Source organism: Falco peregrinus, chromosome 3, assembly GCF_023634155.1.
Source record: "Falco peregrinus isolate bFalPer1 chromosome 3, bFalPer1.pri, whole genome shotgun sequence".
NCBI classification, from domain to species: Eukaryota; Metazoa; Chordata; class Aves; order Falconiformes; family Falconidae; genus Falco; species Falco peregrinus.
Window position 1 is genome coordinate 67,473,544 of NC_073723.1, and position 19,444 is coordinate 67,492,987.

Sequence of the window (19,444 nt, forward strand, 5' to 3'; positions counted from 1 at the left end):
GTGTAATGGTAGGAAAAAAATAAATGAAGATAGTCGTGTCCTGAATCCTAAAATTTCAATTCTCATAGTGTCTATTCCTTTAAAACTTTACCTGGGAGACTTACAATGTTATCTAGTGAATGTCTTTAAATTGAAATTTTATTTGCTTTCAAAAAGATCTTTGTTCATTATGCAAGGATAAATTAAGCATCTGTTAATTGTTCTTCTCCCCGACTCAAATAAATTTCATAAAGACATTTAATTTCACTAAACTAGGCATTTAAGCTAACAAATTTAAAGACCAGGTCCTGCTCCCATGCTGATTCAGTGAGAATTGTAGTTCATTCAGGTGCTTGTACCACATCCACTGCCAGAACATGAGCCCAGAGCCACAGAAAAAAAAAACCTCGTGTTTTTTCTGATAATGGAGAAGGGTTAGAAACCCTGTTTATACAGCTGCAAAATGAAAACTACTGTTATAACCAGTTGGTATCTAAGGTAAGCCTTGTTAAGTGATCTATTCAGCCTTACTGAGATTTGTATTATCTGACACGAACCCCTTCCTGAAGGTTTCTAAGGTTTTTTTGTTGGGTTTTTTTTTTTTTTTTTCATGACAATAATAGCAGGAGTTTCAACCATTTAAACAATAGTTCTGTGACTCTTTAACACCTACTAAGGGTTCAGATGGGCCAGATTCAAAGGCTATCTGCCCAACATGGATTCAGATTTGTATCTTCTGCCTAGCAAAACTAAGGGAAATGTGTGGTGGAGCAGATCTCATTTCTTCCTTGAAGAACTGCAGCTTTCAATAGATATTTAGATGTTTGTTAGACCAGAGATGGAGGGAGCCTATGTTCTCACTAAGAAGAAAGATGGCTTTTGTTGGTGACTGGGAGAAGAGTGATCAGCGTTCCTATTTTTATTTTTCTAATGACTCTTTAAAAACCTTCATTCCCTCCACTCTTTAAGATCAGATGGAAAAGAACTTTCATATGTTCACATTTCCATGGCTTATTGGAAGTTAAATGAGAATTATGACATTAATGATTTCAAAATAGGAAATAAGCGGGATTTAGGCTAATTTTTTTGTGTGTGAGTATAGCACCTGGGTAGAATTTTAGCTGGCAAAACTTAACTCTGTCCATGTCCTCAGTGTTTCTAACTGTATCTAGGTAGCTTTTCAGTACATCCCTTAATTGAATACTATGAATTTGCTTTTGATATTTACTTGGATATTGTCTGAGCTCTGGGCCTTCCTTTAAGCTGACCAGTAGTTACTTCCAGAAATACTTTAATTAGTTGAACTATTTCATCATGAATTCTTGTATGTCTTGGTTTGATTTTTCTGGGATTGCAGAAGCCAGCATTCCCTCTGCATAGGCAGTAACCAGTGAAATGCTTGGTAGCTACCTGGTCTAAAATAATAATAGTACATTTTACCTTTTATTTCTTAGAAGGAGTCATCATGCTTGTGTACAACCATTCCTTAGGGAAACTCTGAACAAAATCTTTAAACTGAGTCCAGTCCTGAATTTAATTTTTACTCAAGAGGCATTAATTTGATTTGTGGTGCTTTTTTTAATTATAAAATGCAACTTAGACTGTTAAAGGCAGAGTACTGAAGCAGTATAAGGGGGTGCCAACCCCCTCCCCATCCTAAGACAAAACAAAAGAAAATTAAAACAAAACAAAGCGACACATGCTTCTCTCTCCTCCTCCCCTCCAGCCCCCTCCAGCCCACTCTAATTCTCCAAATACTAGTAATGAGTACCTCTGCAATAGTTATGTCAGTGCTACCAGTTATGCCAATCACTGAACGGAAATCTAGATAAGGAATGTGGGTTCCTCCCTAAACTTCCCTTGAAAATCCAAAGCATCCTTTAAATATCCATTCTAAACTACGATTTTGGATGTTCCTTTAAATCGGTATGTCAGAAAGACTACTTTGGGTATTATCACATGTGTTTAAAGATAAAGGCAAGCAACTCCAAACTAACATAGTCAATGGCATATTCAGCTATTTTTTACAACTTGGTTTCTTTTGTGATTAAAAAATCCAAAGCTACCCATGAGAGAAAAAAAAGAAGTGTTTTGGTTTCTGGTTTTAGTATTCTAAATGAGCAATGCTTTGCCAAAAATATTTAGTCATTCTGACATTGAGATGCTTCAGATTTTTTGTCATTCTTTAGTCTGTCATTTTCCATGAATTTCCATAAATGTCTCATATTTTTTTCTTCCCTTAATTATTCCTAAGGGGGGGGGGGGGGGGGGGCAGGGAAAGATGGCTGACTACTTAACCTGATCAGTAGACCTCATTCTTAGAAATCTAGATATTTCATAGTTTTAGAGAACAAAAGATTTGCAATTTCTTTCATCCAGATAGGTATCTTGCATGGTATGTTTTAGTTCCCAAGGGGACAAGATATTTCTGGTATCTAGGAATCTCGACAATAAACCTTTCATTTTGGAAAAATCTAGAAATTGCTGTCAGCATTCACTTTATGGTTCAGTACTTCAATCTGTATTCTGTCTCTGCTCATGCATCATTCTCAGTGACTCCAGTGGGAATGTCACTGCAGCACAAGAGCTGGAGGAGAAAGCACTATGAGCTCAGTATAATATTCACTGAAGTTGGTCATACTGACCTCTGAGTGCAGCACCAGGCAAAACCAGCTGTCCTCCATTACAGCGTTTGTATTTCATACAACAAGGTTTTGTATGAACAAATAAATAAAGCACTGGCAATACACATGCTGGTCTTGCACATTCATAATGACCTTCATTTAGAAATTCATTTTTTATGATCAGCCCAGCACTGCTTGACCAGTATATTTATGTAGTCTAATTCCACCTTTTGTAATTTGTAAAGCACAACTGTTATTTCTCAGTGTCTCTCCTGCGGCTGCAGTCTTGGTCCATGATTTCTCTAGTCAAAGCATCTGAAAGTCCTCTACAGTTCTGTGCCATTCTCACTGTAACTGGCTGACTTAAAAATCCCTTGCCCCTGCAATAGTGTTTACCAGTTTTCAAACATTTAAGAGTTTCTAGAACTGGTAGAGATGATAAATTTATTTCCTTTCCTTTTGATCTGTGTTAAATAATGAATATTGATGGTTCTGTACCTGTGTAAGGCTTGAAAGCATTCATTCTGCTGGTTTTAATAACTGCCTTTGCACACATGAAAATATACTCGATGCATATGCACAGAGTGAGTCAGCAGAGCTGAAGCGCCTTCTCATCATTGTTGGAAAAAGGACCATGCTGGCAGGAAAGCTTGTGTCAGTTCTTCCATTTCGTCCATTTTCCTTGCACAGGACTCACCTCTCAAGTAGCGCTAGGGAGATTTACCTGTATACTGGCATTAAAGTATATGGGTTGGTTATATGACATGACTGCACATGGTATATTTGACAATACAGGCAAACTTCAAATGAACATAGATGCATGGCAGGACAGGGCAATGCTTCCACTACCAGCAAATCACTGTCTCCTTACACTGACAAAGCCAGCAGAAGAGAACATTTGGGCCATCATCAGCAGGTGGCCCAAACTGTTCTGGAGCAGAGGAAGCAATGATGCAGCTCTGTTTCTCTGTGACATATAGGAGCTGCAGAACAAGAACGTAAAATTGAGATGTCATCTGTTGTTTTAATTTTCATGATATGGGCACAATTTAATGGATCTATAAGCTAAGGCTTGCAGCTGTGAATGAGGGGTCTCCGAGGTGAAAATGCTTTTGGAAGCATTTTTTCACCATGAGGAACTCTAGCTGCTGTTTTCCAAAGGTCAGATATACTGTTGAAGTTCCCTGTTATCTTGCGTACCGTGTTCATGTTTAGTGTTTGTTTTCTCATCTCCTTAAGTCTTGCATCTTAGGGTCTAAAGACGGAGGGAAGGACTAAATGCACACAAGATTACTAAAGAAAAAGACAAGGAAAAGGTAGTGGGGTTTTGGATTTTTTGGCTTTTCTGTGATAAGTCACCCTACTGTGATTCCAAATTAGCTATATTTAACCAAACAGTGTAATTTAAGAAGGAAGGAGTATATTCATTTATGATTCTTCAGTATGACTTCTGTCTGCTGCTTGGTCAGGTTTGATTATTACTGTTCTGAGACTGACCTGGAGAGGTATTCTTGTAGATGACCCTAATTTATTTCCTGCAAAGAAGGACAGTGTCATCTAATTCCATTGACCTTTTGTGCAAAAGAACATTCAGACCCAGTACCACTTCTAAGATCAGCAGCAGCAGCAGCAAAATCTCAATTGTCGGAAGTTAATGCAGGTTCTTTTTAAAAGACACAAGTGCTGCTGCCACGTTGGTGTGTGTTGTTTTCTTTAAACTGTTCATGAAGAATGGGTACTTACACAACACAAACCCCAAGCTCCTTTATTTTATATCCTTCACTTATGAATAATTACAGAACGCTTCTGTAATTGTACTTTTGTCTCAGTATTTACAGATTTCATTCTATACTACCTCCTGAATGTCTTTTGTATTCTAGAAGCTTTCATTTTGCAACCTGTAGAATAGACAACTCATAAACAGATAATAAAATGTAATTTGTGTGGGCAGAATAAAAATATTTGTTATATATGTGAATGTATAGTCACACAGAGAGTACCTATAAGGTGATTTTATACTACAGCTTAATTTATACAGAACTACTAAGTGAAGGAACATGAATATGCACTGCAAACTAACTTTCCAATACCTGAAATAAACTCCACTGAAGTGAATACCAGCATCATTAAGTGTCTTTCAATTGCAGATCACAAGTGATTCTGAGATACGATGAACTCAGGTAATTTTGTTCTTGGGTTTTTTTAGTCATCCAATACTTTTTGTACAAATTTCTCAAAAGAATTCATAAACATTACCTTATTTTCCTTGTGTGGCAAACATTATATTTTTCATTGCTATTTACTTCTACAGAAGAATGGGAGGGAATAAGACAAAATAAACTTGCTCAAAGTTGCAATGAAATTATCTTATGAAAATAGCTTGTTTGTTACAACTTAGACAATGATGCTAACCTGGTCTAGTTTGTTGCACCATTTAGCGGATGAAGGAGGGGGCTATGAGTGGTAAATAATGAAAGCAATATTTTTTTTTTATTACACTTCTTGGAAATACCTTGGCGCCATTTAGCAATCTTCAGAATTAAAACAACTTCTTGCCTTACCTGGGAGTTCCAGCCTTTGTAGCTTGGTGTTCTAGATTTGCTCAGAAATAGCATTAACAGAAAGTTCAGATTTTAGAAAGTTCTAGGTGTTTAAAAAGCATGGAGACCAGTTTTCTACTCATCAAGAGCCCTTTTGGCCAGTATTGGACCATTTTTACTATCCTTTTATGTGGCTTGTTTAGCTGGGAACTGGTCAGTTCAAGAAAAATAAAAGGACTAAAATTTTGGGAGTGGAAACTGAATGATGCACGGTGGAGTAAACCTCTCATTTAGAAGAATATGATTATCAGCATACACATCAATTCATTCTACCAAAGCAACAATGATTACAAAAAAATTACTGATTAATTATTTTGTACTTGATTTTTTTACAGACTTGAAAACATCTTTGTCATAGAAAAGATTTTTTCTCCCCCTGACATCAACTAATCTATTAAAAATATTATTTCCATTTGCAAACTTCTGTTGCTTAAGTAACCAAGATGATTACTCCAGGTATCTGCACCACTTTGGCTTCTCTTTTGCAAGATCACAAATTACAACTTCTTCTGAACCATACCACAATTCTACCAAAAAAGGGGTCAAAGCAATAGCCTGACATTCAGAGCTGCCACGTCTCTTTGCCTTGGGGGACGGGAAGGGCAAATATGTGTTTTTCTGTAATTAGAACACTAGGTCTTCTACTCACTGTCCCACTGTAATATTTTACTGCTCTGTCACCCACAGTCTTACTGGAATAAATCACAATCTGGGAAATGTGTTTCAGGTAGATGGCATGTATGTTTTTCTAGCTTGTAGCTTATAATTGTTATTTCTGTGCAACATGTAGATGATTACTAACCTAAAGCTTTTGAACCTACACTGAACAACCCCTTGGCAAGGCTATTTTTGGTCAAGCTGGCAATAACACACAAAAATTTTATTTGAGCACTCATTTCTGAAGTAGTTTGCTTTGTCAAGTAATAGCAAAAGGTCTGTGGGAAAGCAATGCTTAAAATTCTAGTTCAAATATTATCATACAATTTTGAATGGGTAAAACAATTTTTATAAGTCTGTACATCATTAATAACCTAATTAGAATTAATGATTTTGCCTCTGGTGTTTTCTTCTATTCTCAAAGTGTCTTTGAATTACATATAGGTCTGAATGGTTAGATACATTTTTGAAGTAAATTAAGACAAACAGTATTTCCCTTTCTCCTTTGGATACATGCCTAAAATATGTGGATTAGTCTTACCATGTTTATACTGAGCTGATTTATAGTCTGCATTACGATTGCATGATCACCAGTCAAGACCTCTATCTATGGATCCTAGGCAGTGCATGGGAGCAATACAAAAACCACTAAAATCATTAATCTACCTGTTGTATGGAATTAATAGGGAAATGAAGGATAGAGCTATAAGTTGAAAACACATCATAGGTAACAGATGTTTTGAAAGCAGTTTAACTCTGGGCAGGCGTGGATAAAAACACTAGTAAGGCTAAAGAAAATAATCTCTGAACATTGTATACAGAATTTTATAGAAATATTTGGCTTTAGAGATAAACAAGGGTTTTTATAACTCCTTGAATTGTGAGGTATCATTGAGGTCAGTAAATGAATCCTTTTATACAATTAAAAATTATTTTCAACAATTGAAGTAATTCCTCTAATTGGATCTTACCTAATGCCCATAATACTTGTGATAACTCAGTTCTAAGAAAAAAACTTTTGTCAGGCCATCCATATTCATGAGGTCTAACTAAGAGTAAATCAGAAGCAACTCTGTAGAAGATACTGTATTTACATTAATATACACCCAGTATCTGAAGGAAAATCAGGCTTTATCATTCTGCATTATTTTGGATTACACATAGTAAATATGAAGCTTTCATAAATGTATGAAATGTATTAATTTGGAAAGTAATATAAATTCAGGTTTACGATCTTTTTATTTAATCAAATGTATTATTTATTCAAACTGCAAAATCTATGAAGCTACATTACAGAATTTACCTGTGTCATAGGTAGCATTGTGAGAATTCTCTATCAGTTATTCAGTGTGCTAAAATGAAATATACTTTTTAATGTTTCATATGACTGAAATACAAAAAAGCCTGTTAATGAAATAATGACAAGTACAAATGAAAATAAATATTAAATATTGTTCAATAATAAACATGGAAATTCAGAATGACAGCTAATGTCCTGAATGGAATTTCCTTAGTATTAAAAAGCATTAGTTAAAGTTAGAAATGACAGTTTTCTACCTTGCTGAAGAATAATTTATGTAACCTCAGCAGAGACATTTTGAACTAAACAGTGTCAGTTAAATATAGAATTGCAAAGTGCCAGAGCAGTTTAGCAAAAGCAACTGAGGTGCTACTTTGTTGTTGTAATTAAAGGCACCTGAGCAATCATTTCTATTAAAACCCTCCATCTTAGAAATATTTCAATTGCCACAGCTTGTGTTTATATGAAATATAAAATTTTCTTTTTGTACCATCTCTAAATATTTTTCTTTCATTCTTTTTGGCTGCATCCTTTTTCATTTTAATTTTTTACTTTTGTACTTGAGCTTTTTTTTTCCCTTGTCTAAGAAATTCTGAAGTTTAAACATGTCTCTTCTTTTAAGTTTGGATGAAAGAACTGGATGCTGAAACTCTGCTGAAAAAGATGCCCTCAAATACCCTATTCTGACACTGTGCTATCAACTGACTCTTCCCAATTATGTCACTTTTTGTTCATAGATGTTCTTGACTTCCACAGCAGGTATTGCTGTTGGTTTCTCCTTGCCTGTGAGCAAGCCATATCTTTCCTGTGATGCACTTCTGTCTCTTCCTTTGGCTAAGGTGCAGTGATGGTGCAAGACAAAGGAAATGTCCTGGAATTATATAATATTTAATTTTGGAGATGTTTCTTTCCAATTGAAATACAAAATATTTCAATTTTGTTTTCCTAATGGAAAAATATATTTATTTGCTTGGTCATTTGGGTTATTACTTTTCTTCCTCCTCCCCTCTTCTTATGGGAGAAAAAATTAAGTGTAATATTTGATATAGGGTCTGAAAACTTTTGAATGGTGACTGATATTCCAAAATATAAAATGTTTGTTCTTGTCACATAGATTAATAATCATAGACTGAAAGAATTCTGCAATACTTATGTGAATAATGCTATTGGCTTTTAAGCATTCTTAAAAACTGAATGTTATAGCTAGGAAAAAACCCACCATATTTTCTGAAAGTTGGGGTTTTTTTCTTAGAAAATATGAGAGATGGTCCTGAAAAGAAATTTGTAGTCAGCATATTTGAGCCTGTGTAGTACATCACAAACAGTGAAACCATTTTAGCAGTGCCAAGCACTTAAAGAGGGAGGAGAGAGAAAGATATTTTTCATTAAGACAAAGTGAGTCTTTGTTGCTTTAGTTGCACAGTGTGGATTTTCTCATAACAGCAAAAACCCCAAACCAAATTTTTTTTTCATTTGATATCTAGCTAGACTTGAGACTCTACTGAGAACATTTTTAGTGCCATTTAAACAAAGGGTTGGAAACCTATACAGATACGAGTATGCTGTTTGAAAGAGTTACAAATCGGAATTTATCTACAAATTATCTACAAATATAGGTTTTAAATCAGTCAGAGACCCAGGTTTATGGTAAGATCTCTTAAATATTTGATTTCAACCATTGTTATAGTGTAAAAGTGGACCTGATGGATTTAGCTTTGTCACTCTTGATAAGACTACTCGCAGTAGAACTAAAAAATTAATGACGGTGACTGTAGTGTACCTCCATCTCCTCTGGGCAAGAGTTAAGGCCCATTTTGCAACATACCTGGTGCTTTACAATATTCAGTTGCTTCTCTTAACCTTATTGCTGTTTCCCAGATGTCCCATGCCTGCAAAATCCCATAAAGACAATTAGCATTTTTGATATTTCATGCTCTCAGGCAGACCTGAAGTATTTCTGTTTCTTATATTCCATCTGTTTCTATTCAGAGCACAGACAAAAGGGGATAGACTGGGGAACTAAGTTTGTATATGTGTATATATATTTGCATACAGCTGATTTTTTTGATAAAATTGTTTCTATCTTAAGGTGGATTCAGCCATGTCCACACAACCTTATTACTTCATTAATTTCCGTATCAAGTGTTACAACTTTCATGCTGTTTCCAATATGGTTAAAAAGACATTGAGACAGAATTATTGTGACTATAGTCACATGCAAATAAATGCTTGGACAAGTGAAGAAACACTGGATAGGATGAATAGTAGTATCATTCTGAAGAGCACTGCTGTGTGGCCGTGACTTTAGAAGAAAAGGCTGTGCTTTGCCTAGCTGGCTTTTATGAAGCAGACACTGTTGCTAGCATACTGTCAAAGCTCTGAGAGCAAATCAGTGTAATTAAACCAATATTTAACTTTCTAGTTCTCCCTCAGTGCATTTTGGTAAAATTTCTGGATGATCTGTTGAAGTCTTACCAGTCATAAACTGTTTTATTTCTGAATTTATGAACCTCTCTTATCTTTTTTTAAATTGTAATTAAAGTTCAGGGTTGCTTTTTTATAATTTTAATTAGCTGATTTGATGTAGGGTTTTGTGTTTGTTTTATTTTTAACTATTCAGAAGGAAGCTCCTAGATACCATTCAACATACTTCTTGTTCTCCTAATATTCGCTACCATTCATTTAATCTATGATCTGCATAGTGCTCCCGCCTGTTTTTCTGACAAGCTGTACATGGTGGAGGATCTCATGAGTCACTGGGTTAGGAGTACCAGCCTTCTTTTCAAATTTCCCACCATCCTGTGTGGCAGAAGCCTGGGACTATTGTGGCATCCTCACATCTATAGCTGCCTTAGATAAAATGGTTCATGTCACACCATATAGATATAGCACCATGTCATCTTCTTGCATAAGGAGGCTGGGACACGCTGCCAATGAAAATTTAAAAAATTGTAAAATGTGAAGTGGAAAGCAAGCTTAGACCTGTGAATGGTAACTGACATATGTGTGTTTTTTGTGACCTTGTGAGGTGTTACACAATGCCACTTAGCCAGTGTCTTAAAACAAAAACAATACAGTTATTGCCAAAAAATATTTTATTAACCTTATATAAGATTAATTTACATTAATAAGTTTAATTTGATAATCATTGGTGAGAACAATTAGTGAATGAACATTCTGCAAAAAAGCACTCTGCAACAAGTACAATGTATCTGTAAATCAGACTTATTGACAAACAGGGTTAGCACATTTACAGCAAGACAGGTTTTGTAGCTACAGGTCCGACATCAGATTCATCCACCTTTGACAGCCAAGGAAAGGTATTCAGACACTCATTTGTTGATGGAGTTGTTTGGAGTAAGAATCAAGCTAACACGCCTGGTTCACCAGCAAAAAGTCTTCTCTGCTTTCCTTCTATCAAGAAGCCTGGGGGGTTTTTTGTTATCTGGAAGTGTAAGAGCAGACTAAGGCAAGGAGAAAATACGCTAGGCTACTGTAAACAACACTCAGTGTAATATTTAAACAGCCAAATACAAAGCAGATATGTAACACATCCCTTGAGCTGCTGTGGGATGGTTAAGCAGGTGCTTTGTAAGTATTTTTTTAATTCCACAGACTTAAAAAACTCATCAGAGGCAATAAACTTATTTTTTAAGGATTAATATTTCCAATCAAAAAAAAGAAGTGTAGGATTTTCTTTGAGTGTTATGAGGGACTATAACATTTAAGAAACTTGAGAAGGTAGCTGTGAATTGATTATTATTGCTAATATGGAAAAATGCAGAAAAAAAGTGTAGGAGAAGAATACAAAAATGGTTAATATGAGACTAGAAGGACTTAAGTCACTGGTGTTACAGGTAATTTTGCCATTGGGTCCAGAATTTTGTTCTGTGGGTATTTTGTAGAGTAATCCAGTAATATAACTTTTTATACAATGACAGTCTGGAAGATATTTGTCATATTCTGATCATACCTGTGCTTCTGCATCCTTACCTTTGATGCTTTTTGCACCCTTATCTTTAAATAAAGGTGTGTGTTTAACAGACTACCTGTAAAGTACATTAAATTAAAGACTCATGAAGTCTTTCAGTGAATTAAAGCAAGTAGCAGTAGTGGTGTCTTTTGCAAGAAATCTACCTTCACCAGTTTATCATTACCATTCATTCAGGTTATCTACTCTGTTGTTATTTTTGCTAACAACAGATATGACAGTCAGGGCTCAGACCTAATAAAAATTTGTATCCTAGACTGTACCTGGTGAAGAGTTTCCATTGTGGGCTATCAGACAATCATCAAACCATTGCTATATTTGCTAGGGGAAGAGAAAAATGATCGGGAATGTTTGCATTTCTTACTCAATTATACTATTAAAGCAAACAAGCTTGATTTGTAGCAAATAAGGGATCTTGTAAAACAAGAGTCCAAGTAATATTTTTTTGCAGCTCCTTGGGCACAGCTTAGGCTGATGTCATATCTTTTTTCTCTTTGTTGAAATTTCTAACTGCTAGGAAGGTTTTTCATCCTGGAGCAAGGCTTGAATATAAAGCATTCTCATGTAAAAAGCAATTTATGTGGGGTCATAATCTCTTCCCAAGCATAGCCTATATTTCTGGTATGTGTTCTGCAGAGATTTGCTAGAGCTGAGTATGAACCCTAAATCAAGAGTATTGGAAGAGTGATAACAAAAAAGTACGTTCTCAGAGATGCACTGCTTGCTGCAGTCTTATTTTAGGAAGGACCACTACATCTACCATTATGAATCCAATACAGATTACAAACACTGAACATGAAAGTACAAATAAACACTAAAGAACTCTGTTGTTTCTGCTACTGTCAGACCTTTTTGGTGTTTGTGCCCTGGATCTCTTAGTCATTGAAACAGAAAAGTTTTGGATATTGTCATTAACGCATTCTACTAGGAGTACTATTCAGGACCTGACAAGTGGCTTTCCTAGAAATCTGTTGTAGGTCTCCTTTTTTTTGCCTTAAAACAATTACTTTGGACAAGTAATTTCTCTCTGACTTTCTTCCCAAAGTCTGTGTTGAGGACTATGTTTCCCCCTTGTTTATTACAAGACTGAAATGGTGAGGTGACAAATGCCATGTAAGATCCTGCAAAGAAAAAAAATTTGAAAGCACTTTTTGTACACCTAATTTTGATTCTATGTTGTTTTCAGCATTTAGAAAAAACATTTACACTTTTGACTATGGATTTAGGGAAACCCATAGCATGTCATTGTCACTCCAATAGTCTTGATGTCCTCAAATAGAATAGATTTTCAAAAACAATGGGAGAAATACAGCTAGAGAAACAAAATCTTTCTGCATTTCTTTCGCAAAAGAAATTGATATTAGAGCTTGCAAATGTTTGCTTGGTTTTCTCAACTGTGCACTTGTTTGTAGGAAATAACTTCTTGATTTACTTTTGGTATGTAATCTTGCAAGTAGGGGAGAGCAATCGCATTTGTGCGCAGGATAATGAAGAATGTCTATATAACAACGATACAGACAATCTCCAGACTAGTAATTTTTAATTCTTCAACATTTAAAACATATTATATATACTTTTTTTTTTTTCCTCTGTAACTTTTAAAGAAGCATTTTTAATGCTTTAGGTAAAAAATGAAGAAGACTTCACAGAAAAACATTTACTATGTGATATAATATATATTTCATTTAAGTTTGTCTTTATGGAGGAAGAGGCTGAATAATGAGGAAAGGAATGCAACCCATACACTTCCCTCCTTCCCACCCCTCCCCTCCGGTTTAATAGTTCAAAGGTAAACTGCCTAAATATTTAATCAACTATGGCTTATACAGAGTAAACAGCGATGTTGTACAGAAAGGCACATCATCTACTTTAGGCACATGTCTTAGAATGATGTAACTCTCAGGGACAGCTCTCTCTCTGTTGACTATCAGAAGCCTAGGGTGTCATTTTGGACAGGGCAGCACATGACAGCTTAAATGAATGTTGCCTTGGATGTATAATGGTGAAATTACATTTTGCCTTAAAATAAACTGCTCTGGGGAGAAAGCCTGTACTCCATGTCATAAGGTACTCCTTCGAGACCTTGTGAAACATGAAACTACTGTGTTCAACCAAAATTTCTGGGCTAGGCTCTTCACCGCAGCAGTTGAAGAATGACTTTTCTCAGCTGTCCCTTTCATAGAGAGCATCATAACGCTGCTAAATTAAAAAAAGCAGCTCTTGGTTCTGCAGGAAATTTATTAGGAATTATGCAAAGCTCTGAGTGGTGGAGGTTGATGAATCATATATCAGGTTTTGAAAGTGTCCTTTACAGAAAAAGCAGCAGTACATGTTTTTCCATACTTTAATTTAGCTAATGTGTCATTAGAGAAAAGGTTAAATTGGAAGACTGAGAAAAAATAAGACTTTGAACAGCCATTCTCTGGAAGATTTATTTTTTAGGTGTTTTTCTGAAAGTTTTTTAACAAATGAATCTTCTACAGTATCATAAAAAATGCTTCTCTCTAGACTACAGAAGCTTCACCAAAGCCTGGAAATCAAATTCATTTCTGTTTTAAAAGTATCATATCCGTCTCCAAAACTAAAATGGGAAAATCTAGTTTATATCTTGATCTTGCATGGAATCTTACATTAAAAGAACATCATCAAGGTTACTAGGTCATGTAATTAGAAGTTAAAAAATCATTAAATTTAGTTTTTTGTGCGAGTTACATTCAGTTCTCCAGCTGGAATCAGGTTCTTATACCTTCCCTAATATAATTGTTTGTTTGTTTGTTTTGTAATTCACAATTTAGGTTTCAGATTCTGAGAATATACAAACTAAAGATCTGACAAAGATGGTTAATTTTGTTTCGGATTTTGTTTTTGTTTTTGTTTTACAACATAATGCAGAATATCCATTTTTCCCCATGAGCTGGTCAAAACTAGGACACCATGGAAAACCCAACAGACAATCATGAAATTAGACTTCAGGACATACCATACAGACCTTAAATCAAACAGCTAAGCAGCCTGCAGCTCTGTTTGGGGCAGAACTGCAAGAAAAAGGAAACCTGGCAGGGATTCAGAGCACATAATTTATCCCTGTATTAATTCCCTGTGTGGACAAATGCTAGTGAACAGTCTAAATGAAGCAACTTATCCCATGTAAGTGTAAGTTGCTGTTACGCTCAGCAGTGTCAGAGGAAGCCCAGTGCAGTCAGATGAAACACACTGGAGCTGTAAGAAGACAGCAAATGCTCTGTGAGGATATATTACTCTGTGTGGATGCATCTGCAAACTACTCATCCATAAGAACTGTAAGAGTAAAGAAAATTATCAGAGCAGCTCCTTATAATCCCCGGAATGTCCCAAGTTAAAAAAAAAATATAAATAATAAAACCTTGTGTCTCAATAAATTTATTTTTAAAACGTATTATTTGAAGGTATATTCTGTATTTTTATTGGTTTTACACAAGAAGTGTCATGACATCGATGTGACTTCTTCCTGAAGTCCAGTTCCTTGAAGAAGGCAAGGCACCAAAATTTGTTAAAAATAAGGCTGTCAGAATTTTGTAATGAGAAAAAGTTTGCATTTTTTCTCCATACCTCTGGCAATAATGGACCATTTCAGTTGTTTCACAATTTGTTCTTAAAGATTTCTCAGGCAGTCACTGAATCTGAAAGACAGTTAAATAGTTTGAATTATGTGGAGTTGAGGTAAATGAACACTGATCCTCATAGTGGAAAATGTCTTTTGACTCCAGTGACAAAGGATGCCATCTGTATTACTGAAGAGATGAAGGAATATTAGAAGGAAAAAAAAAAAAAAACATAAAAGATCAAGTATTCTATTTTTGTGGTTTTGAAGTATATAACGGAGAATTATGATTTTTTTTCCCCAATAACCCAGTTTAGACTTAATTGCAGGACCGGTGCTGGTAACATAACATATAGTAGCAGTTCTATATGGGACTACCTGAAGGGGGCAAATCCAGGTGTTAATGGAGATTCCAAACAACTTAGTATGGTTTCCTTGGAGTTTCAGGTAAAGAATGAAAAATCTCAAACCATTTGCTAATGTGATTGAGAGACCTGACTGAAGTAAACTGAAAATCTAATGTAAAACTTGTGGAAGCAAATATCCATGGTTTTTTTAGAAAGAATTTAATTCATGCAGTTTCACAGACCTTTTACAGTTACGTCACTGTATGTGCTAATGGAAAAACAGATTCCATTTGCATCTGGATTTTAAAATGAGTGTTAACATATGTATACTAGAAACTTTTATACACTCTTCCATCCAGGAAATAAATGTGAGATACTGATTTATTTATTTATTTTCTCATTAGATCTAAGCAATTCATCCTGAATTTGTAATATCATTGCTAAACTGGGCTTTGTGATAAACTCTATGGTCTTATACGAGAAAAAAGTGGTAAAGAAATTTAACTCATGATGAGAACACATACATTTGTGGGCCATTCATCTCTTCACAAGACAAGGACAATCATTTTAACTTAGTTGAGTGGTGGAGGGACTGAAGGGAGACTTGGTTAACTACAAGGCATTTTATTTCCCCTGTGCTCCTGCCCCAGTCGTAGAAAGGGAGATGCAGGCAGAATTGATGACTCAAAATTAAGAGATTAATTGAGCATCTGAGGCTCAAAAACCTTTCTTTTACTGCCAGGAAGGGCCATCAGATCCTGGGAAGGAAGAGAACGAATAATAAAATGTCTGCTGTCTTTTTAAATCTGTTGTGACAAATACTTTCAGAAATCTCCCTGGTATAATTTAAGGAAAGGAAAAGGGAAGAGGGAAAGGATGAAAGGGGGAAGAAGGAAGGGGAAAAGGAAAAGGGAAAAGGGAAAAAGGAAAAGAGAAAAGGAAAAAGGGAAAATAAGAGTGGAAGGAAGAGAGGAGAGGAGAGTGTGATCTCAGAAAAATTAATGTTCTCCAATACTACATAGCCCATTGATGGACATTTTTTATTTTTATCACTGTTACCTTGGTATACTCAGGTAAAATAGAGAGTGAACTCACAAGAAATGTTCAGTTTATGTTGTCACTTGTGAAACGAATGTCTCATTTGTAAGAACTTTTGAGGAATGAGAAGTCATGCACTAAAATTTCAAAATACAATAGAAATTTTTGCAAGTTGACCAAGATTCAATGGAACAAAACAGGGGGAAAAAAAGTGGTAACTGCTAAAGCAGTTGCCAGGGCTCCATAGAAAGAAGCTTTAAGGTGCTATTTCTTTGAAAAGAAACCCCTTGTGCCAGAGCTGAAACAACATAATAAGACGTGCATTTGATTTGGAATTTTCATTGGTTCAATTTAAGAAATGAGAATTTGGTTCTTTAAAGACATGAATAATCTGTATTTGTATAAAATCTATATAAAAATAGCTTGTGATTGATCTCTTTTAATGAAGAGTTTTACTGATCCTGATGATGTTACTTTTCTGAGTAAATTCAGCTATGAACATTTCACAATAAAGTCTTAGTTGAAAAGTCTAAATAAGGAGTTGCATGACTGAATCTTTATGCTAGAATTTCAGACAGCACTATTTGGTAACATAAAATAAGTCCATATGTTTCAGACATGCCCTTTCTAAGCTTTTCTGTCTGTCACATGTACTGTACAGTGTGAATAGGCTTAACAATGGAGAGGAATTATTGCAGAGGTCCAAAAGAAGACACTACATTGCTGTTGTGAAGGTGTGGAAGGAGATGACTAGAAATTCAAAATTGAGGGGGGGGGGGGGGGGGGGAGTGGAGAAGTCAGAGCATGAGTGTAGAGGAAATGAGCAAAAGGGAAAAAAATACTTGACTTTACTCATTCTTTATTATAAAACAAATCTTTACAAGCTGCATTTTAAATCAGTTGTCTCCATTTCTAATTTCTATAATTGAAGAACTGCATCAGTAGCAGCTAGAAGTTTTACCTAGAGAAAATAAGGGCAAAGGATGATCAAAGGTCTTGAACAGCAGAAGTAACAATCTTCAGAAAACTATAGGGGCAGTATTATGCACTCAAGCATCCATTCTGGCTTTTAGTTAAAACGTTTCAATTTTACAGACTGTTCACTTTGGAAAAAATACAGCACAAAACTTTCTTTAAAATGCTTGCTTTGATTCTGTTAGGGGAAAATAGTAATCTTTTCATCTTTCTCACTTCTTCAGTAAAACTTTTGCTGGTGACCTAAGTTTTTCCCTCCAGTTTTTAATACACGGTTTCAGTATTCTTTTTTAAAATGTTCATTTTCCTTTGCCATTATTCCTTTTCTTCTTGTTCTTCCTACAGGTTTCGTTTTATTACATTTGACTGTTCACAGTGTTCCTCTTCCCCTCATCCTCTGTTATTTTCTTTGGCCATTATATGTTTCTAAAGAAAAGTTCAGCTGTACAGAGACACTATCGGTGCCTCAAATGTGTATAGGGCAGGAACTAGACAGAGCTTTTGCTTTCTTTTGATCTCTCGTGCACACAGAAATGTTCTTATTGCTTAACTAGACCCAGAAACTTCCCCTATTTTGTGTGTACATCTTACTTTTCTAAATTCTAAGGACTTAAATTTTGTGCTTGAACAGCTGTGCTTCATTTCTAGCTGAGGAAATAAGTACGTAAGTAAAGCCAGAAATGCAGTCCAGTGAAAATAAGCAATGCTTTACCTCAGTCATGACCCTACAGAAAATGGTACCCAGTGTTCTGACTTACATCCAGACTTGCTCACTGAGGTGAGCGGTCCCTGCCTGACCACCATTGAAAACACTATGTCATATGGGTGCTGTGTGGGCCTCACCACTGTTGGACACTTTTTTGCCTGTTTTTAGCTTTGCCAGATATCCCCCGACCTAACACAGTGATTTCAATTTCCATGAGATGACTTAGGCAATTTGAAATGTTTCTACTCAATTGCTTCAAGCAGACAGTAAAAGTAACACAAAGGATAAGTGTAGGGAATATCAGGATCCTGTCTCTGTGTCAGTCTACTACAGTGCAGTTTCAGGGTCCTTAGCTCCTTACTGCTGTGACAGGAGTTTCCCCATTAAAGGGGAAGATGTCTCAAACTCTCTTCTTGTTCTTCAGATATCACTTGCACCTTTGTCACCGCAAATTCTGTTCTTGCCTTCTCTGTCTCCTCACTAAGTCCTGGACTGGGCTTCATATGGGTCCTTGGGAATGTGTTGGCAGCAAAGTGCTATTGACTAGTCTGTACTTGTTGAGTTGGCCACAGTTATCAGTTTCATTAATCAGAGAGGGATTTTTCATTCTGGATTTTCTAGTGTCAAGTTACTGTGGCAGATATGGCAAAGATATTTGTTGAGAGCTCACCATGTATACTGAATGTTTCTGAAAACAGTGTATGGTCAAATGTTAAAAAAGAAGTTAATTTTCATGACCATCCTAAAAGAGTAAGGATCCTAGCTTCAGGAAAACAAATTAAAATAATCCAAATAAATTCTTATTTCAATTATACAGTCACCTTGCATTACTGTTCTAAGGCTTACTTTATGGGAACAAAGTAATTTTGGGACAGAAGTTTCCAAGTGTTCTACAAAAATCAGCAGATTTTTGGGGCAAAAAAAGATACACAACAGCCTGATGATTGTTAAGGTTTTCTCACTTTACTGCCTGTAATCAGTCCAGTCTGAATAAAAAAAAAAACCACAATTTTTTTGTCCTTGTCACAGTTCATCTAGGCAGGATTCAGTGATAGAATGACACATAAATCCTTTATAAAATAAGAGAAAATATATGTTAACTCTTGGATAAATAATACCTTAAGTTTTATTTCCAGATTGATCTTACCTCCATAGTCTGTTATCAGGACCTGCTTCCTGCCGCAGCATACATGATAAAAACTCCTCTGATGAAAGTAAGGGACATAACTTCAGCACCGAGGCCTCACCAAAGAGCTATATGGGTGAAGGCAACAGCAGAGTCTAAGTCATGGTAAAAATGGGATTGTAACTATTTTGCTTGTTGGAGCTGCTCTACAACAGGGAAGGTGTCAAACACAGTGGACAAGGAGGATGCTTCGGCATGTGCAGTCTGCATTCCATTTTTTAACATAGTATGCCCATGCTAGATCCTGCAGACATGCTATGGTGCAAGGCTATAGCCCTTACAGGCCTGTAACCCCCACAGAAATCAGTTAAAGTTTAGGATGGATGAGAACTACGAGGTTGTACCATTTTGTATTAGCCAGATAGAATAAAATCAGATTCATTTGGTTAAAACAAGTCAGAAACTGAAGGAATCTGAATTTTGAGAAAATTGATATAACTGTGATTTTTCTCAAATACTTA